Genomic DNA, 23,069 nt, shown 5'->3' on the forward strand with positions numbered 1-23,069 from the left:
TTTTTAAAATCATTATTTACAATTAATATTCACAATTTTCCTCTTGTCCCTGGCATCTTTTGCTTTTTTAGGGGCACCAATTCATCTCGAGATGTGTAGTACACAAAATACGTTTTAGTGTCAAAAACTGCTGAAAGTAAACAGTAATTTCTTAGAAAAACAGATACAATAGAGATTTTCGAAACACACATATTAACAATTGTGTGTTCCAATGTTTCATAATCTTGAAAGTAACCGATTTTGATCAACTGTTATCACTGTTTGAAATCTAGTCTATAGAGACCCCCATGTATCAAAAAACTTCATTGAATGTACCTTTATACAAAATCTAGATTGACATGGAAACAATGAGGCCAACCTAAATGCCCAACATGCACACACATGTTTGCTTTAATAGATGTAAGATACTGTAAGTAATAAAATGTTATGCAAATATTATTCCTCTATGACTTTTTTAAAGTAATCCAGTAAAGCATATGTTGAAGTTGTTAGTAAAGTAAAAGAAACATACAAGTAAATATAGATTATGACTATAAATTCATTAAAATGTTTATAGAAAAAAGAATGGAGGAAAGTACATGAAAAAGTAAATTATACTTTATTATGCAAGAGTTATTATAAATTTATTTTAAATAGTTTATTTATATATTAAGTAGATTCACTATGCACTGATTACAAACTTGTGTGAGTCTGGTGAGACACAACACCAATGCACACAAATTACACAAAGTGGATGTATTACTTATAAATAGACAGCAAAGGACAACGGAGGCTTAGGATTTATTGTGAGCTGCTCTCCCAAGGTTGAGGAAAGCAGCTTAATGTGGTTGGAGTCTTGACTGTGAGTGCCCCACTTGCACTGCAGCTGAGGGATCATGAAGGGCAGACCCAAGGGTAACATACATCAGGGACAACACGACATGCTGTTAAAGCCTGGAGGTACATTCTGCTTCTAAGGGAAAGAAGAATAGATCCCAGGTCGTTCTCACCAGTACAGCCCATCTCAGGATTTTGCATTCCGGCACATTCTACAATTTCTTGAGTACTGCAAACAAGAAAAGAGAGGAGAACTGAGTTGGTGCAAGGCTACCTAGTGAATTGTCCTGCACTCTACTATGCATATTTGACCAGTGAGAATGTCTTATCGTAGCAGAACAAGCCTCAGACAAAACCCCTCAGACACCAAGATAGCGCAGGGAATGGCTTTAATCAGCTGGGAGCATGGGCAGGCTAGCGTCTTAAAATCCGAGCTCGTCAGATGCTTAACTTCTGTCCCTTTTAAGGGCTCACAACTCAAAGGGGATGCGCGTGAGGGGGTCATGATCGACTGAGCAAGCTGGGGGGTATGTGCCTGGGGCTGCGAGCACCTGTGGTCAGAATGAAACAGAACAGAACGGAAGGTTTCATACTGTCCTTCCATACAATGTCTGGAATCTATAGATAACGTAACCGGTTATGTCAGGGGTGGATCTTTAACTACAAGGCTTAGATCAGGCAGGCCCAAGCCTAGTTCCTGATCTGGTTCACAGACGCCGGTCTACCTGCCTTTAGTTTCGCTTCTCTTTCCTTTTCTGAGTATAAAACAATATAAAACAATATAAGAAGGTCTCTCTCTTCCCTCATAATCACTTGTAATTTTAGTGGTATGAAAAAATAATTTGACAGTGATGACATTCTTACAAATCTTACCTTATTATATAATAAAAGTGTTTAAAATTTTGTTAAAAGCGTAATGGTAAAGTATTTTACTAAATGGCATGTGAAGTAAATTAAATAGAAGAAACTTGCTTTTGCTCTCAAGATAATTACAGTATATTTGAAAAAATGAATATGACTTTGGAAATAATATCAAGAAAGACATAAAGTTATACAGAGTTCACAAACAAAAAAGATAAACGAGGAGATTTCTTATTAAGATATTTTAATTAACTTTATAAAGGCTCCATACCATTGAAGAAAAAAGAAGAAGATTGACTAATTACAAGTCTGAACACTTGTAGTCGGGAGAAATAGCATGGAGACGGGAAAGAATACATTATGCATGGTGAATGATAACAGATCTAGTCTAAATTCTGTGCTATGAAGAGGGCAAGTCATTTTCGCAAACAGAGAGCAGTATATAAAATTCAGAGAGAAAATTACTTTTCCATTTCCTACATGTGATATATAAAGAGAGACACTTATATGTAAATAAATAGAGTAAACCTTAAACTGTTATGCTAACACTATTGACAACATATCATAAAATTTACTAAAATAAAAATGTAAAGGATGAAAGTTGAAATCACAGAAGAAATTAATCCTGGATCTAGGAGAGGAGCATTTGCTATTCAGAATCCTTATATTCTAGCAGAGTTCTTATATTTCTCTGTAAATAAATTGCCATAAAGTTTGGCTTGAGCTTATAAATACCAATAGTACGAAAGGCCAAATATGAAAGGCCTGGGCTTTCCTGATTTGATTAGTGTGTTCTTCCTTTAAACTATGGGAAATATACTCTTTCGAAAAAAAGGGGCTGTGTCTACTAAGTTATTTTAAGACACTAAAATATATTATGTGTTTTGTTTTTGTATATCTTTTTTTATTTTTTAGTTGTTACTTAAGCATAAGAAGCCATCGACAATTTACTTTTATTAAAAAGGAAATGCATCAGACAATTCAAAAGATTAGATAATTAGTAAATGTTTCTCTCTTACTTCAGATTTATGGTAACTTATTCCCCAAAAATAACTCTGCTAACCGTTTGTTTTAAATATTCTTCCACAAATATACTTCATATATGAAGAGTAACGTGTATTCATTTATAAATTTATACTTTTACAGAAAGGGAGCATATACTAGAAAAAAGATACCCTCTTCCACTCTTCCTTTTAGATCTACATAGCTAGCAGATCATTCATATCATTGATACTGATCCACCTTACACTTCAAAAGGAATCAAAATAACTATGTATTATTTTGTCTAATTTTATGAAGTTATCTTGGATTATTCAATTGGTACCTATTAATGGATTTTTAAAAATATCTGTCTTTTGCGATTACATAATGTTCATTAACATCATCTCTATTCTTTCTTTATTTATTTTTTTGTCTTCCATGCAGTCCAAATTATCTTGCTTTTTCTGTACAGACACAGCCTGTCTGTAGAATAAGTCAACACCAGTAGAATTTTGGGATTGAAATTAAGGTGTATTTTAAATGTGGATACATATTTTATCAACACTTTTTGAATAATCATTTCTCCATAAACTTAGGACATTGCATATTACTAGCCTTATGATTATTTCTGTGATTGGTGACTATTGTTTTGTGGTGTAATGTGTGTGGAGTTGAAGAATTTTTATGGACTTTTTAATTTTTTTTTGAGACAGGGTCTCATTCTGATACCCAGGCTGGAGTGCAGTAGCATGATCACAGCTCACTGCAGCTTCAGCCTCCCAGGCTCAGGTCATCCTTCTACCTCAGCTTCCTCTGGAGCTAGGACTACAGGCACACACTACCACAGCAGGCTAATTTTTGTGATTTTTTTTTATAGTGATAGGGTTTCATCATGTTGCCCAGGCTGGTCTCAAAGTCCTGGACTCAACCAATCCTCCTGTTTCAGCCTCTGAAAGTGTTCAGATTACAGTCATGAACCATCATGACTGGCAAAGTTTTATATTTTTAATCAGTAAATTTTTTTATTTTTCTATAAACTATATGTTCATGTCCATTTCACCGTTGAACGTTAGGTATTTTATCTGTTTATTTTTAAGAAAATATGTCTTTGCGAAATTGATGATTTAGATATTTTTCTGAGTTATTTTAATAATTTGTTTCTACTTGGAAAATTCATAATTATGACATCTTAAATTATTTGCTTAAAAAATATGATTTCAAGTTACAGGCCCTGCTTAGAAAGTCACTCCTTAATCTAAATATACATTAAATGTAATTATCCTACATATTCCTCCAATAGCCTTCTAGTTTCATTTTTAACTTTAAATTATTATTGACCTGTAATTTAATATTGTATAACAAGTGAAATAGGCATCTATCTATATTTCGTTTGTTTTGTTCATACATCTATCATGAACCAGAAGGCTGAAACTCATGTATTAAAATAACCACATTCTAATTCCCTCACAATTTGAAATAACTTGACATTAACCTACTATGTTCACATAGGAATTTGGGGTTATTTCATGTCTCTCTATTCTATTTCATGATTTGCTTAAAAGTACAAGGTGATAGGAAATGCTTTAATTAAATTTTAAATACCTATCTGACATGTTGAAATGTAAATTCTTAGTAAATACTCCTCTATAAGATTTTGTTTATTTTATATGCTATTTTTTCCATATATACTTTAAATACCTCTTGTCTAGTTCACACACAAAAAGCCTGTTAACATTTATTGTGATCATAATGTAGTTCTAAGTTAATTTAGGGAGAAAATATGTCTTCGTAAAACCATCGCTGTTGTCAAATTTTACTTCATTATAATCAACAAAGTTAAACACTCTGCTATGCGTACACCTACAAGCTATAAGTTTATTTGTCGCAACAGGAAGCCCCTGAGATGTGGTAAAACAGTAAAGCATTTAGCCCTGTGAATGAAAAGTCTCAATTAAATAAATATACACAAACTTGGCCTTATATATGCAAACAATGAATGATGCCCAGAAGTTTCTGAAATTCTCTAAGATACGTTTTCTTACATTTATTACTGTAAACTACTAGATTTTAAAATATCCGGGAGATTGCAGTTAATACTGTGACTTAAGATTTTTAACATCCAATACTAGTGAACTATTTTCCTTAATATTGCCACAGTCAATTTTATAGAGCTATTTCATGAAATATTTTTATATTTGTTAATACATTTTATTTTTAAAACATTCTGATATTGGTATATCAGGAATCATCATTTTCATTTATAGACAAAACACTGAGTCTTTTAGAAATAAAATTTCTTAGGCAAAAAGGTTAATTAAAGTAGCTAACATGGACTATAAATTTCAGTAATTTTGATTTCTGATTCAATGTAATCATATTCATTATTGAATATTTCAGAGTCTGTACCTCAAAACAATTTTCATTTCACCAATTTTGGTCATTATTTGTGTGTGTGTGTGTGTGTGTGTGTGCGCGCGCACATGTGTATGCAAGTGTGTGTGTGTCTTTCTGTTTGTTTTTAGAGGTTTTCTGTTTGTTTCTGATTTTTTTGCTTGTTTATTTGTTAAAATGAAAATAAGAAAAATCAGTATTGATGAGAAAATATAAGATTGAGAACATGAAGAGCAAAGAAAAGTTTATTGTTATTATCACAGGGACTTGACTTTAAACGTCATTTATTCTTTTTGTTTCCTCTTTGGAACAATATGAATAACTGTTTTCAATTTCTAAGGAGTTTCCTTGGGGTCTAAGGATATTTGTCCACTTAAGATGCAAAATTATAAAGAACTCTAATATGAAAAGACCTCCCCATTACAGAGGAAATAGAGTAGGATAAATAAGCAGGAAATCTGAGAAAGTGTATTAAGTGTATTTGCCCAATAATAAAAAGGAATGGGGGTTTAAATGGAGGCGGCAAAAGAAATAGAGCACATCAGCTGTGGATGTAGCCTCTAAATTTCACTACAATATCCTTGTGTCTTGTAATTATTGCCTTGTTCAAAATCTGCATTTCTAGCAAATATTGACTAAACATTTTATACAAACTTGAGAACTTTTTTCAACTTTGGGAGAGAGAATTCTGAGGACTTGATGATGATTCAGTCTTAAGGAAAAATGAAGACAGTAGAGGCAATGATCTTTGAAATCCAGTACAAGTGTAGCAGGACAAGCCGCAGACAAAAACCCTCAGACACGGAGTTAAAGAAGGAAGGGCTTTATTCAGCTGGGAGCTTCAGCAAGACTCACATCTCCAACAACAGAGCTCCCCGAATGAGCAATTCCTGTCCCTTGTAAGGGCTCACAACTGTAAGTGGGTCTGTGTGAGAGGGTCGTGATCAATTGAGCAAGCAGGGGATACATGACAGGTGGCTGCATGCACCGGTAATTAGAACGTAACAGAACAGGACAGGGATTTTCATAGTGCTTTTCTATATAATGTTTGTAATCTATAGATAATGTAACCGATTAGGTCAGAGGTAGAGCTTTAACTACCAGGCCCAGGGGGTGGTGCCGGGCTGTCTGCTTGTGGATTTCGTTTCTGCCTTTTAGTTTTTACTTCTTCTTTCTTTGGAGGCAGAAATTGGGCATAAGACAATATGATGGGTGGTCTCCTCCCTTACAAGAAGTTACAGAAAATTATCTCACTGAGCTCATGAAGAAATGGAAGCTGTTACTTAGAGCAGCTCTGGAAAACAAAACAAAACAAAACAAAACAAAACAAAACAAAAAAAACATAACTTGCCACGTCAGAATCAGGGGCTCTTCTCTCCCTCCCCTGGAAATCTGCTCTTCTGTTAATTCATCAACTTTCTTTCTGATTTGAGCTTCCTTAGATATACGATCCATCACTCACTATTCTCTGAAAATAATTCATAGCTTCTTTGTAGCCTTGGCTTCTTTCACTTTATTGCTTCTACCATAAACCATATATTTTTTTAAGTGTATAAGGGTGAAGTGAGGGAAGAATGGTAGTATCAAAAGCAAAATCATACAGAATAAAATTTAAAAGGTGACAAAGACTTTATTCAAGACCCTTGCAAAAATGGAATGAGTCTAGAACTCAGTCTGAGTTATGCTGAATTGAAAAAAAGAGCTATAAAGATTTTAAGGGCTAAGGTGGGAGGGACTATAGGCCACCTGTGTTTGTTAACTGGCCTTAAACTAAAGAAAAATACACTTTCTCCTGTCTTTACAACGGGAGATAGTTCTACAGTTTGGAGCAAGGCTCTGTAGAATGCAGGCTCCTACCATCCCACAGAAACTGGGAGATCAGGGCACTATCTGTCTTGATGCTTGCATTTCAAAGGAGTGCCTCCTAGGTCCTTGAGAAACATTCCTGGGTTGTAAACCTGGCAAGAGCTTTTAAAAAGATTTACATCTCAAAGAAGCAGAGAAAGAATTCACAATTGCAAGTTTTCTAAAGTAAATGTTCTAAAAAAAGAGAGGTCAAGAGCCTAAAGTCAAAAAGAAGCCTGGTTAAAGTTTAGTCAAGCTGAGGTGAACATTAAGGCCATCTAGGTCAGGAGGCATAATCTCTCATGGGTGTTAACCTATGTACATGTGTTAGGTTTTTGATGATTTTTAATGCAGTTTTTTAACATTGCTTCAGGGTGAAAAGAATTATTTCCCTATGTAGACCCATATAATTTATTTTAGGTACGATTATGTTTCATATTATAGCACATTTCCAAGAATCATTTTTATTTTCCTCTGGGATATCAGAATGCACACATGGAATCTCAGGGTGAAAATAGTAAAAATGTTCTAAATTAGGAGCTAGTATAGAGTGTTGTAAGAGAGGCTCATGTATTTTGTACACTGGAAATGCAAATACTGGAATCTATCCCTACATTATTTCTGGTTCCTGCCTCCTCATATCTCTTGGCAATTGCACCACTCTCCTGCCTCTTTCCCATGTTCCTGTCTTAGATTTTAGCTATATTAGGCAAGTTATGGTTGAATTGGTAAGTCACTAGCTAGTAACATGTGCTACTGTTGGAGTAGAAATTTCAGATTAAATTCCCAAATGGATCCTGAACTTTTCTGTGTCTAGGATGGCAGCCTTGGATCCAAGTAATAAAGTCTAGTGAGTTATTTTGTGCAAAGCCTTGCTGTATCTGCCCTAAGCATAATTATTATTAATTTAAGTACTTACTTGGAAGGGGTTTTAGGTTTGGCACCCTTGGTAAGTATTAGTTAATTTTCTCAATTGCAGTTCTAAAGAGAAAGATGTTCAACATCCGTTGGGAAGAATTGACTTCCTTGAAATGAAGAATCAGTTCAGGAGGTTAGAAATAGAGGAGTACAGAAGGAAAGGCAATTTTGAAATTTCTTAGAAGGAGTGGAGAATGAGACATTGGGACACAAAGGGATTACAAACATTTATACATACACATGTGTACACGCACATATATATATATATATATATATATGCACACACACATAAACATATTTAAATTCCTAACTTTCTAATATTTAATATTCTTAATATTAATAATTGGCTCTTCCCTACTTGTCATAAATAAAGCCACTCTTAGACTGAGAAAATAGTACTCTCCATCACCATCACCAACTTATATAGATCATTAGGCTTATTGACCCGTATTTCCAGCATATCAAAACATAAACCTGGAAACTAGTATGAGTATGGAGTTTGACCAGAAAATTAAATGTGTGTCTGTAGTGTGAACACGTGTGCCTATATTCCAGTTGCTATAATGGGTGCTAATGTTTGAATGTGTTCTATGAATTCACATGTTGTAAAATTAATCCCCCGTTCAGCATTGTTGAGAAGTGGTACCTTTCAGAGGTAATTTGGTCATGAGGACTCTGCCTTCATGAATGGAATAATGGTCTTATCTCAGGAGTGGGTTACTTATCCAGAGAGATGATTCTTGATAAAAGGATAAGCTCAGCCCCCTTCCTTCTTTCTCCTGTGTGCTTTCTTGCCTTTCTGCCTTTTGCAAAAGGATAACGCAGTAAGAAGGCCCTCACCAGATGTGGGCTCCTCCACTTTACACTGCCAAGCCTCCAGAACCGTACAAATGAATTTCTGTTCTTTACAAATTACCCAGTCTCTGGTTTTCTGTTACAGTAGCACAAAATGAACTAAGAAAATGGGGTTGTATATAATAATCACCTGGGCAAATTTTGAATGACACACAGCAGAATGCCATTCCTGCTCTATATAAGAGTTTCTTATATAATGCAGTTCAGTGTATTTTCAAAAAGTTCCTCCACTATTATGATGCTTTCATTGATTAAGAATTACTGGTTTAAGTTAGTTATTTCTATAAATACTGAAGTAAAAATTTGTCAAATGGATACTATTCAGTATTCACTTTTACAAGAAACTATATGAAGGCTTTTTTCTCTTGATGTAGTCCCTTAATATTCATACATTGTGAATCAAAACAAGATATACTCATCCAAAATACCATAAGTTATCATAAGCCACATCAACCAAGTTTAAAAAATGTCTTCACAGTAATTTGGAATCATAATCCCATTATAATATTTTTTATAGAAAAACACTATTGTCATATTTTTTACAGAAAACAATCCAGAATTGATAATCAAAATCTAAATTAGGTGATTATAAATCACAGCTCTTAACAAGAATTTTAGAATGTACACTGCAATGGATTATCTAGGAAAACATATTCTTCTAAAAACTATGAAACAAATGCATTTTAACATGGGATAATTTTTAATTGATTTAATTTTGTAAAGTCCAGAAATAACTATGTACTCATTTAAAGTGAAATTAATTGCCTAGAGGCCAATGTTCCTCTATTGAAACAAACTCAGGGATAACAAATGATTAATACACAAGATAAATAATTCATGCATTTACTTAAACATTTATTAAGCTCCTACCAAATACAGATTACTAAGTAAAATTATGTTAGATCCCATTTCCTATAAAAGATTTTGTATCCTCTGCCTTCAAGAGTTATATTTTAGTAAATAAACTTATTTTCAAATTTTAACATCACTATAGTTTATGATATAGATAATACTATCAAGTGCAAAGTGTTGCAGGAAGTCAGGGACCCTGAATGGAGGGACCACTGAAGCCGCAGCTGAAGAACACACATTGTGAAGATTTCATGGACATTTATTGGTTCCCCAAATTAATACTTTTATTGTTTCTTATGCCTGTCTTTACTGCAATCTCTGAACATAAATTGTGAAGATTTCATGGACACTTATCACTTCTCCAATCAACACCCTTGTGATCCCTATGCCTATCTTTACTTTAATCTCTTAATCCTATCATCTTCGTAAGCTGAGGAGGATGAATGTTGCCTCAGGACCCTGTGATGATTGCGTTAACTGCACAAATTGTTTGTAGAGCATGTGTGTTTGAACAATATGAAATCTGGGCACCTTGAAAAAAGAACAGGATAATGGCAATGTTCAGGGAACAAGAGAGATAACTTTAAACTCTGACTGCCAGTGAGCCAGGTGGACCAGAGCCATATTTCTCTTCTTTCAAAAGCAAATAGGAGAAATATCGCTGAATTCTTTTTCTCAGCAAGGAACATCCCTGAGAAAGAGAATGCAACCCTGAGGGTAGGCCTCTAAATGGCCCCCTTCTGGGAGGCTGTCTTCTATGGCCAAAGGGATGAAATAAGCCCCAGTCTCCTGTAGTGCTCTCAGGCTTATTAGGATGAGGAAATTGCCGCCTAATAAATTTTGGTCAGACAGGTTGTCTGCTCTCAAACCCTGTCTCCTGATAAGATGTTATCAATGACAATGCATGCCCGAAACTTCATTAGCAATTTTAATTTTGCCCCATCCTGTGGTCTTGTGATCTCACCCTGCCTCCATTTGCTTTGTGATATTCTGTTACCTTGTGAAGCATGTGATATCTGTGCCCCACACACTATTTGTACCCTCCCTCCCCTTTTGAAAACTGCTGATAAAAACTTGCTGGTTTTACAGCTTGAGGAGCATCACGGAACCTGCCAACATGTGATGTCTCCCCTGGACACCCAGCTTTAAAATTTCTCTCTTTTGTACTCTTTCCCTTTACTTCTCAAACCAGCCAAAATGCTTAGGGAAATAGAAAAGAACCCACATTAACCATCGGGGGTGAGTTCCCCTGATAGCAAAGAAAATGCACATTTAACACAGAAGGGTGTTTTTATATACACTTTTGGTGAAAAAGCAATCATGAGAAATTTGACAAAATTAAAATAAATTTTGTATTTTATTATAGAGGTAGAAAGTTAAAAATTAAATATGCAATTTATATTAATTTACATTCAGTTATATTAATTACAATTTATATTTATAAAACTGATACAGCTGAAAATTAGTTCCAAGTTTTCTTTGAAAAAATGGTATTAGAAGCATTTATAATATTTTTAGCAAGGATAGTACATACTAGTGGAAAACAACTAACCTAGGAATTTACTATGAAAATGCAATACAGGTTGCCATGTAACTATTTGTAAGTAACTATTTACATAGACTGGATTTGCAGCAGCAGATAGGGATTTTAAAAAGAATGAATCCCCAGTTAGCTCTGATTCAAGGAATTATCAGAACTTTACATCTTAAAACAAACCACCTCCAAAATGTTTTATTTGTAAAAAATATTCTAAACAATCTTCAATCATCTCATTTTTCTCAATACTGATCAATTATCATGATTCTGCAAATTTGAGTGACTCTTAATGAATACACTCGGGATATTCAGTGTCTTTCAGTTCAACCTTGCCTGTTCCCTGTTTTGTTTTTCTGGGCTGAATCTGCATCAATAGCTCAAAGGATTGTGCATTAGAAACTTATATTTTATGGAAAAAAGCACATATTCTATAATGTTTTATTTAAAAATAAAAGTATCTTCAAAAACAATCATTTCCTTTATTAAAGATAATAGATTTTCAGTGTTGTTGCTCAAAGAAAAGAATTGCCATATAATACTGATATTGCAATTTGAGTGACATCTCAAATTACTTCCATAAATTTCAATCTAAATAGAAGCATCAGGCCGAGGAGTCCTCAAAATCAATTATGCCCTAAGAGGTACCCTTGAAATCCGTATATAAAGAGGGTGCATTTTCTAAAAGAGAACTATTGCTTGAGAAAGGCAAAATTGAAAGGAAAAGTATAAGAACATAGATTTCACCTATCTCAGAAATACATGCTAGCCAGAGTAGTCTCAAGAAAAGACACAATCATGAGGTGAAAAGAAAGCTACTTCAGTCAGCAAAATTAATACAGCTTGGAAATTAAAGGTATTATAGCTGAAAATTTCAAATTTGGCATTTTCTCAATACTGAATCTTAGTAGTGAGAATTATAAATATATGCCAAGGATGTTAAGTGCTTTTAGGAATCAAAGTTTATGCAAAGTCCTCCAAGGTTAGGCAGAATTTTTTTATTATCAGTGAAAAGTTTCCTGAAATAGATGCCAGTGTTTGAAATGTTAACTGAGATGAAAGAGAGAAATTAAACTGCAATAGAGAAATCAGGATTTTAAGGGAAACACAGAAAATTTAGCTGATCCTCCTAGGTCAGTGGCATTTATTTAGGCCCTTAACATAGTACGTCTGGCTTCTCTAACCAGTTTTCTAAAATAACTATCAGACTCTCCTCTTGAATCTTTTCTGTGACTATTTTCTTTCTTTCTTGTACTCTAATTTATCTTGAACATGATCTCTGAATTAATGTCCTTTCATTCTGTTAGTGTTCAAAAAATCTACAACAGCTCCTAGTTGTCTTCCTAAGCAGATTTAAATTTTATTCTCTCTTTTCTTTTTTTTCATTTCTCTGCATTATTTTTATCTCCCACTTAGACACTACTCCCAAGTATGGACTTTTCTCTAGAGTTGATATCGTCATTCTGTGTACAGTGTACTTGCCTAGTATAACATTTCTCAACTTGCTTCCTTGCTGAAACCCATCTTCTCTCCTTCATAAGCTGAAATTCTTCCTATCCGTTCTTCATATCCAAGCTTCATCCTAAAGTCTACTTATTTACATTTTTCTTCTTTTTTTTATAGTGTTTTGCAGATACACTATTTGCTCTGAATAATTTATAATGTAGGCGTTTATCATCTTGTTTTTCACTTTTATATACATTGAATCTTAAAACATATATAAGACAGTAAGCTACTGAATGACATGAACTACATCTTATGTTTTTATACTATAGGATAGACAGTGAGTACATAGAGGAAGGTATTTTGTTTCATTTAATAAAAGTGGAATTCAAGGAGTATTATTAAAATACATGTTGTACAATGAAGGATAACTAATTAAAAATTAGTGAAGGAATTGAGAATAAAGGTAATGTGGTAGTTTTCCATGTGACTTAAAAACAACAGAAACTGGCTGGGCATGGTGGTTCATGCCTGTAATCCTAGCACTTTGGGAGGCTGAGGTGGGTGGATTACCTGAAGTCACAAGTTTAAGACCAGCCTGGCCAACATGGAGAAACCCCGTCTCTACTAAAAATACAAAAAATTAGCTGGGTGCAGTGGTGCGTGCCTGTAATCACAGCTACTGGGGAGGCTGAGGCAAGAGAATCACTTGAATCCAGGAGGCAGAGGTTGAGGCAAGTGGAGATCACGCTACTGCACTCCAGCCTAAGCAACAGAGAGAGACTTCATCTCAAAAAAAAAAAAAAATTGAAATTGATTGACCCATGATCTCTTTGACTAAATAAAACACCAGGTAACTATTTCACCTGCCAATATTATTATTTCCTACAATACAGATAATTCATGTTTTTGTTTTCCCATATATTTTCTGAACCTTCCTTGCCATACTCCATATGGAGATCAGGCACATGGGGGTGGCTGGTTGGGGGTAAGAGGGAATATATCCAACAAATTGTTTTTCCTAGGCTTCTGGGCTAATTGAATTTAGTTTAGATATCCTTTTATTATTTCCTGACTTCCATTTTCCGTTAAGATCTCAGTTGTCAGTTATACAACTTTTTCATTAAATGCTATACATCACTTTTCCCCTCCAGCTTCTTTTAATATCATCACTTGGTCTTTGATTTTCAGCTATTTGATTATAATACACCTAGGTATTTTTTTCTTTGTATTTTTCCTACTTGAATTCACTGGCAATATCTTTCAACTGACATGGGAAGTCATTCACCATCATTTTTTCCAGTTTTTTTTTTTTTTTTTCTAACTCTGCATTCTCCTCTGAGAACCACCCTCCCTGTCACCTTTTTTTTTTTTTTTTTTACCATGTTCTGCATATCTCTTATGCTTTGTGTGTTTTATGTGTCTACTCTTTTTTCTCTCTCTGTTTTAGTTTGTGTATTTTTCTAAAACTGTATTTCTGAGTTCAATACATGTTCTAGGCAATGTATGGTCTACTATTTATCACATTCATGAGACCCACTTAACTCTTCTTTATATAAAATATATACACATTCTATTAATTTTCTCCATCTATTTAATCCCCATTGTTTTCCCTTTTCTCTTTTTCTACCATTTATAAATATCCATGGTTTGAAGTCCTTATAGAACAGCTATAATAATTATATCATCTCTGGGTCTGCTCTGTTTATAGACTACTGTATCTCTTTGTTACATATAATTCATTCCTGTTTAGTCATATGACTGGTGATTTTATATCTTATCTAACCTATTGGTTATGAGACATTATAGAGACACTGGATTACATTGCCTTCTCCATCTCCTAGGTATATTTGTAGGGCATGGATCTTAAGCCTAGGATCTTTTTCTTCATTTTCCAGCATGGTTTTCCTTTAACAGAAGTCCTGGGTTTCACTAAAATAGCTTATTTTTTTGCTGAGCTTGAATTCCAGTATCTTTGTAGAGTTTTGCATCCACTAGAAGGAAAGTAACTAGAAAAGAGGAATATGACATATTTATTGCTTATCAAACATCATCCAAACTAGTGAACCAAATATACAGTATTTTATAGAGTTTTGTGGCTCCTTCTTCATAATGATTTTCTCTTTGACTCCTGAAACTCAAGTCAGAAAGGCAGCAATGAATACAATTTCACTTTTTTCTAGCCAGTGATTGTATTCATTCATTTTCACGCTACTGATAAAGACATACCTGAGATGGGGAAGAAAAAGAGGTTTAATTGGACTTACAGTTCCACATGGCTGGGGCAGTACAGTATGAGGTGAAAGTCACTTCTTACATGGCAGTGGCAAGAGAAAAATGAGGAAGAAGCAAAAGCGGAAATGCTTGATAAACTCATCAGATCTCATGACACTTATTAACTATCATGAAAATAGCACGAGAAATACCAGCCCCCATGATTCAATTACCACCTCCTGGGTCCCTCCAACAACATGTGGGAATTCTGGGAGATACAATTCAAGTTGAGATTTGGGTGGGGGGACAGCCAAACCATAGCATTCTGCCCCTGGCCTCTCTCAATCTCATAACCTTACATTTCAAAACCAATCATGCCTTTCCAACAGTTCACCAAAGTCTTAACTCATTTCAGCATTAACCCAAAAGTCCACAGTCCAAAGTCTCATCTGACACAAGGCAAGTCCCTTCTGCCTATGAGCCTCTAAATTCAAAAGCAAGCTAATTACATCCTAGATAAAATGAGGGTACAGGTATTGGGTAAATACAGTGATTTTAAATGGGAGAAATTGGTCAAAACAAAGGGGTTACAGGGCCAATGCAAGTCCAAAATTCAGCAGGGTAGTCAAATTTTAAAGCTCCAAAAAGATCTCCTTTGACTTCCTGCCTCACATCTGGGTCACGTTGATACAAGAGGTGGGTTCCCATGGTTTTGGGCAGCTCCACCTCTGTGATTTGGAGGGTACAGCCTACCTCCAAGCTGCTTTCATAGGCTGGTATTGAATATATGCAGCTTTTCCAGGTGCACAGTGTAAGCTGTCAGTGGATCTACCATTCTGGGGTAGGCCTTCTTCTCACAGCTCCACTAGATAGTGCCCCAGTAGGGACTCTGTATGGGGGCTCTGACCCCACATTTCCCTTCTGCACTGCCCTAGCAGAGGTTTTAGATGAGGCCACCATCCCTGTAGCAAACTTTTGCCTGGGCATCCAGGCATTTACATAAATCTTCAGAAATCTAGGTGGAGGTTCCCAAACCTCAATTCTTGACTTCTGTGCACCTGCAGGTTCACCACCACATGGAAGGTGCCTGGGTTTAGGGCTTCCACCCTCTGAAGCTGCAGCCTAAGCTGTCTGTTGGCCCCTTTCAGCCATGGCTGGAGCAGCTGGGACAAAGAACATAAAGTCCCTAGGCTGCACACAACATGGGGACCCTGGGCCTGGCCCATGAAACCCCTTGTCCTTCTGGGTCTCTGCGCTTGTGATGGTAGGGCCATGAAGGTCTCTGACAGGGCCTGGAGACATTTTCCCCATGGTCTTGGGGATTAACATTAGGTTCCTTGATGCTTATGCAAATTTATGCATCCAGCTTTAATTTATCCCCAGAAAATTGATTTTTCTTTTTGATCACAGAGTCAGGCTGCAAATTTTCCAAACTTTTATGAATGCCTTTAACAGAAGCCAAGTCACCTTTTGATTGTTTTGCTGCTTAGAAATTTCTCCTGACAGATACCCTAAATCACCTCTCTCAAGTTCAAAGTTCCACAAATCTCTATGACAGGGGCAAAATGCTGTCTGTCTCTGTGCTAAAACATAACACGAGCCACCTTCACTCCAGTTCTCAGGAAGTTCCTCATCTCCATCTGAGACCACCTCAGCCTGGACCTTATTGTCCATATCAGTATCAATGGTTTAGGCAAAGCTATTCCAAAAGTCCCAACAAAGTTCCAAATTTTCCCACATTTTCTGGTCTTCTTCTGAGCCTTTGAAACTGATCCAACCTTTCCCTGTTACCCAGGTCCTAAATAGCTTCCACATTTTCAGGTATCTTTTCAGCAATCCCCCACTCCTGGTACACATTCACTGTGTTAGTCCATTTTCACACTGCTGATAAAGATATACCTGAGACTGGGAAGGAAAAAAGGCTTAATTGGACATATGGTTCCACATGACTGAGTAGGCCTCAGAATCAAGGCAGGAGGCAACAGGCACTTCTTACATGGTGGTGACAAGAAAAAATGAGGAAGAAGCATAAGCAGAAACCCCTGATAAATCCATCAGATCTCATGAGACTTACTCTCATGAGAATAGGATGGGAAAGACCTCCATGATTCAATTACCTTCCCCTGGGTCCCTCCCACATGTAGCAATTCTGGGAGATACAATTCAAGTTGAAATTTGGGTGGGAACACAGTCAAACCATATCAGTGATATTGCCACTTTCTGTTTAAATTCTATTTACCTGCACTGTGATTTTGGAAGTGCTCCTAGAGAGAAAGCCAGAGTGCAAGCCTGATGGTTCATTTTATGTGCTTCTCTTCTCTTAAGGACTCTCAACTGCATTGTTAATTTCCCAATGTCTGTTTGAAGTGTTTATATAAACTTTCTATTGTTGTTGTTATTATTATTATTATTACTTAGTTAGTTAGTTACTAAGTGGATAGAATAAGTAAAACAGCATCTGCATGGACAGTGCTGGGGCCTGCTTTTCTTGTAATTCCAAAATTTCATGGCACAGATGCTTCCTTGAAGAGAAGTTGAATATTGTCTAAGTGTAATGCAGTCAAATCTGTGCATGGAATAAAAGTGAAATTTGTTAACTAGGAGGAAAGAATATGGGATAGGTATTTATTGCTTATGAAACATCACCCATATTTTCTAATTTCTTGTTGATATAGTTTGGCTGTGTCCCCACTCAAATCTCACCTTGAATTGTAATAATCCTCACATGTCAAAGGCTGGACCATGTGGAGATAATTAAATCATGGGGGCAGTTTTCCCCATACTGTTCTTGTGGTAGTGACTAAGCCTCACGAGATCTGCTGGTTTTATGAATGGGAGTGCCTCTGCACAAGCTCTCTTGCCTGTTACCAGGTAAGATGTGAATTTGCTCCTCATTCACCTTCTGCCATGATTTTGAGGCCTCCCCAGCCACGCGGAACTGAGAGTCAATTAAACCTCTTTCCTTTATAAGTTACCCAATCTTGGGTATGTTTTTAATAGCAGTGTGAGAACAGACTAATATACTTGCTTTAGGATTTGTGCCAATCTGGCAAAGAGATATGAGCAGAAATAATATAATAAAAGATATGAGCAGAAATAATATAATAAAAGTCTCTGTAAAATTCTCATAAGAACTCTTCTCTTTGAAGCTCTTGATATGACAAGAAGATTCTTGAGTCACTAGTTAGAAGTAATCAACCAAGCAGCATTGGACTACATCTGAATAAAAACCATTCTTTTTTTTAAATTGAGATATAACTCACCATTTAAAAGTATACAACTCAGTGATTGCTTTTTTTAGAAACACGTTAACAACTTGTATATCTAGATGGATGGTGTACAAAAGAGTGGTTTGTCATATATTTTTACTTTTCTGTGTGTTTGTAATTTTTTTTATTATACTGTAAGTTCTGGGATACATGTGCAGAATGTGCAGGTTTGTTATATAGGTATACACATTCCATGGTGGTTTGCTGCACTCATCAACCTGTCAACTACATTAGGTATTTCTCCTAATGCTATGCCTCCCCCAAGTCCCCACCCCCAACAAGCTCCAGTGTGTGATGTTCCCTTCCCTGTGTCCGTGTGTTCTAATTATTCAACTCTCACTTATGAGTGAGAACACGTGCTGTTTGGTTTTCTGATCCTGTGTTAGTTTGCTAAGAACAATGGTTTCCAGCTTCATTCACGTCCCTGCAAAGGACATGAACTCATCCCTTTTTTATGACTGCCTAGTGATCCATGGTATATATGTGCCACATCTTCTTTACCCAGTCTACCATTGATGGGCATTTGGGTTGGTTCCAAGTCTTTGCTATTGTGAATAGTGCTGCAATAAACATACGTGTGTATGTGTCATTATAATAGAATGATTTGTAATCCTTTGGTTATATACCCAGTAATGGAATTGCTGGGTCAAATGGTATTACTGGTTCTAGGTCCTCGAGGAATTGCCACACTGTCTTCCACAATGGTTGAACTAATTTACACTCCACCAACAGTGTAAAAGCGTCATTTCTCCACATTCTCTCTAGCATTTGTTGTTTCCTGAATTTTTAATTGTCGGCATTCTAACTGATGTGAGATGGTATCTCATTGTGATTTCTATTTACATTTTTCTAATGACCAGTGATGATGAGCTTTTATTCATATGTGTGTTGGTCGCATAAATGTCTTCTTATGAGAAGTGTCTGTTCATATCCTTCACCCACTTTTTGATGGGGTTGTTTGAAAAACCATTCTTTTATTGTGTTTTATCACTTAGATTTCAGGATTTATTTTAGAAACACAGCACATTCACAAAAGTACCATAATTAGTGCAGAAACTCTGGATAAATTCTAGATATAATTACTTCAATTATTAAGCATATTTTACCACTAGATTCAGAAAGCCCTGACTAAAAGAGAAAAGAGTAATGGTTTTTGGTTTTCTTTTTTAATAAAAGAAATAGTAACCAAAAAACTACTGCTTTGTGGAGTAGCAGTGCATTTAAGTCTTCCTGAGTTTCCCAAGAAAACAGACACCGGGAATAATATGTTAAGAAAGAAATAAGTTAATAAGTAAAACATCAAAATTATTTTAAACAAAAGTAGGTAAAGAGGTAGCAATAAAATTTCAAAATTCCATTGATCTGTGCCAAACTACCAACATAAACAACACCTTTGTATATAATTAACAGTGTGCGAGAAACTAGAAAGAAGATAAATAAAATAATTTCTGGCAGCTCTGATGTTGGTATACCCAGAAACTGCTAAAAATGATTCATTCAGACAGCAAGAGAAGACACTATGGAGTATAAGTCAGTTGTAACAATCTGAGGAAAACAGCTAAACAACAGTAGAGGAGGCTTTGCTCTCTCCATTTCAAGGGGAGTTTGAGGGGACTCCAGAGTGTTAGTGCTGAGATTGTCTGGATGTCATGGAAGTTTAAAATCAACCAGCCAAAGAAGGTTTCTTCCAGGGCAAAGCCCATGCTAAAGAGAAACTGTTAGGAATAGAACACAAATTCAGCAAGAAAAACATTCTAACAAGAGAGAAACATAGAAAGAGAGACAGAAAATATTGATTTTAATGAAGAAGAGGGAAATCAAGAAGGTTCTCAGCACTTGAACTAACTTGTTGATACTTCACTATAGAAAGCTCTGGAGTCATAAAGCTATGAAAGTTATCCTGGCACATTCCCATGCTGGGTAATTTAATTTGAAAAATACTTTAAAAAAACCCATCTCGTGTAAATATTTAGAATACAATAGGATGTGGATGAATTCCATACAAACTCAATCCAGGTAAAAAGAAAATTATGAGCAAAATAAACTATTTTCAAACAGCAAAGACATACCAAAATAACATGACCTTCCCACTTAACATTTTTTGGCAGGAAGACTAGCTTAATATTTCAAAATAAGCAGTGAAATTAATTTATGAATAAAAGAATAAATAAGAACTAGAAAAAAATTTTAAATTATGTCACTAAGGAACTTTTGAACTCTGAGAGAGTTCAGAAATGATTTAGAAATAAATTTCAAAAGTTAAGACAAAACTAAATAGATAATGAAAGTTAATGCGTATTCTAAATAATATGGTAAAAGTGATAGTAGAAAATAGAAAAATTGAAATTAAAATCAAGCAAAAATAAAGAAACACATAAATGAGGGAGGAACTGAAAGAAAAAAAAAGATAGGGAAAATGGTTCTAATGTATGGGTTAAAAGACAAAAATGAAAACAAAAGCGAGAGCAAAGCATAAATATGAAAAACTGCAATTTAATAAAACTTTTCTGAAATAAAATAAGAATGATCTCTTCCTATTGAAAATGAATACCATGCCTCTGAAAAGCTTTTCCCAGGCATCCAAAACCAACACATATTGCGGTAAAATGATTTGACTTAAGCTTCAAATGATTTCACAAGTGAATTACTTTAAAGAACTTTAAAGATAATCCTAGTACAACTTCAACAATTTTAAAGCATAAAGGGAGCAAAACTTCAAAAATTCTTATAATGAGGTGAATATAACATTGATTATAAAACCTGATCAAAATCACACAAAAGAGGAAACTATAAAATAATTTTTCATGTGAATATTAATAAAAAATTTCAATTTTTAAATGTAATATAATTGTAATATAAACAGCATTTTTTAGCTAGAAGAGTTTATTATAAAGTTCATGTGAATGGACAAACAAGCAAAAAATAGGATGACTGTAAAAATTGTGAAAAGGGTATGCTGGCCATGTCCTATATGAAAAGTATTATGTATCTCTATAATTAAGACAGTAAGATATTACACCATGAATGGGCCAGAATAGCACATCTGGAAATGGACACATTTGCAAATACAAATTTAGTATATCATAAAGGTTGCATCAGAAATCGGTGAATAAAAAATGTACTTTATACTAGGTGGTATTGGGATAATGGCAGAGTTATATGAAGAAAACAAAATTATCTTCTTACTGTATGTACAAATATTAGAAGAAAACATGTATGGATTCATCTATAAATCTAAAAGTAGGTAAAATAGTCTTACCTGTGACTCACCATATAGAAGCAATAAAAGTTAATTTTAATTAGGTAACTTGTCAAAAATATCTATGACAAATAAATATTATGATCAACAATGACAAATGACAAAATAGTGAAACACATTTGCAACAAAAATGTTTAAAGTCTATCAAGAATCATTAAATAAGACTTTACGATGCAGGAATTTTGTAATACAGACAATTTAGATACATCCTAAGGACAAAAAGAAATGCAAGGTGTTGCTTTAGCAGCACATATACAAAAATTGGAATGATACAGAGATTAGCATGATGCCTGACCAAGGAGGACATGCAAATTATGAAATGTTTTATATTTTTCTGTACACTTAAAATGGTTAAAATGGTAAATTTTATGTAGTATATATTTTGCCATAATTAAATATATATAAATATGAAAAAATTTTAAAATAATGTGGAAAGCAAAAAAGTGTTAGACAAGGACATCTTCAAATGTTTTCAGTAATCATAATTTCAGGAATAACAATGGTATTGGTTTCATTATGTTTACATTGATACTAAAAAAGTAAAATGACTAACTTATTATATCAGTCACAGTAATAACAATGAGAATAAAAACCAGACATGATCTCCCATCGATGTGACACAGCAGAAAGCTTACAACTCCTCCTATGAAGTGTTCTTACTAAAAAGTAGGACATAAATTATTAGATCACACTCTAGTTTTTCACAGGAAATAAAGAGGTCTGCAGACCATCTTAAGTGTCACAAAAGATTACAATTCACAATAAGCAAAATCAATAAGCAAAATGTTAAACATGCCAAATTATACAGAGTCAATGCCATGGGTTTCTTTATTGAATAAATTGTAAAAAAATAAAATAAAATAAAATAAAACTATACCAATTTACTGCAATGTGTATACTCTCCTGATTCAAACAAACTGGCTCTAATTTAAAAACACTATGAGATATTGGAGGAATTGTGAATACTGTGTTTCTCATAACACTAAAGAATCATAGCCATCTACCTTAGGAATAACAAAAATATTGAAGTGACTATTTTTAAAGTTTCTTATAGATACATACTGAAGGATCTATAAATGCAATAATAGGTTATCTACATTGGACTAAAGAAATACCTAGGGTTGGGTATGGGATGAAGAGTAGATATAGACTTAGAGCAAAATATATTCACTGTGTTGAAACTGAATATTGGATTCATAAAGATTCATTGTGTTATTTTTCTCTCTGTTATATACTAATACATTTTCATAAGAATTTTTTAAGTAATACCAACAATAATTTCAAAGACCAAATAGTATTCAATGAGAGAAAATATTTGTTACAAGTTATTTACAAGGCTTTGATTGAGGAGGAACAATGAAAAAGAACTTAAGCTTATGCAAGCTTCATTTATTTTCTTTTACAACCTTTTTGTTTCACATTGTTTCAACCCACTGTCACATGTACCCTGGCTTTCCTATTTTCAAATGAATATAACTAGACATACAGAAATTTGTCAACCAAAAATTTTTGTCAAATTCTTTTGTGATGAAATAGATATATTTGGCCTTTTTTTTTTTTTTTTGCCTTATGTAACAAACTAATCTTAAGGATTAGACATCAAATGCCAGCTATTTTTTCTAAGTCTATTTGCTATTTACTCTCTACCAGGGGGAAATGTGACCTCATTGCATGTTCCATATAACACAACAGTACCCTAGTGATTAGTGCATCAGGTCAGATGGGAGAAAAACACATGGCTCTGCACTTACAACCACCTGCTCAGCCGTAACCCAGTTACCAGGGAATCTAAAGAGAAAGAAAAGAAAATGTTAATTGATTAACCACAAGG

General features: G+C 34.6%; 1 long non-coding RNA gene and 1 other non-coding gene across 2 annotated transcripts; one reads left to right on the forward strand and one right to left on the reverse strand.

Moving 5' to 3' along the window:
• Window positions 1-720: 720 nt before the first annotated feature.
• On the reverse strand, window positions 721-23,028 carry LOC139363809 (uncharacterized). Its single transcript, XR_011624813.1, has 3 exons — window positions 22,934-23,028; window positions 14,283-14,505; window positions 721-1,045 (listed from the first exon to the last, which is right to left on the reverse strand). It is a non-coding gene; the product is annotated as an uncharacterized lncRNA (long non-coding RNA).
• On the forward strand, window positions 21,471-21,572 carry LOC112424830 (U6 spliceosomal RNA). Its single transcript, XR_003015771.1, has one exon. It is a non-coding gene; the product is annotated as a U6 spliceosomal RNA (small nuclear RNA).
• Window positions 23,029-23,069: the final 41 nt, after the last annotated feature.

The sequence above is a fragment of the Macaca nemestrina genome, chromosome 6 (assembly GCF_043159975.1).
Source record: "Macaca nemestrina isolate mMacNem1 chromosome 6, mMacNem.hap1, whole genome shotgun sequence".
NCBI lineage: Eukaryota > Metazoa > Chordata > Mammalia > Primates > Cercopithecidae > Macaca > Macaca nemestrina.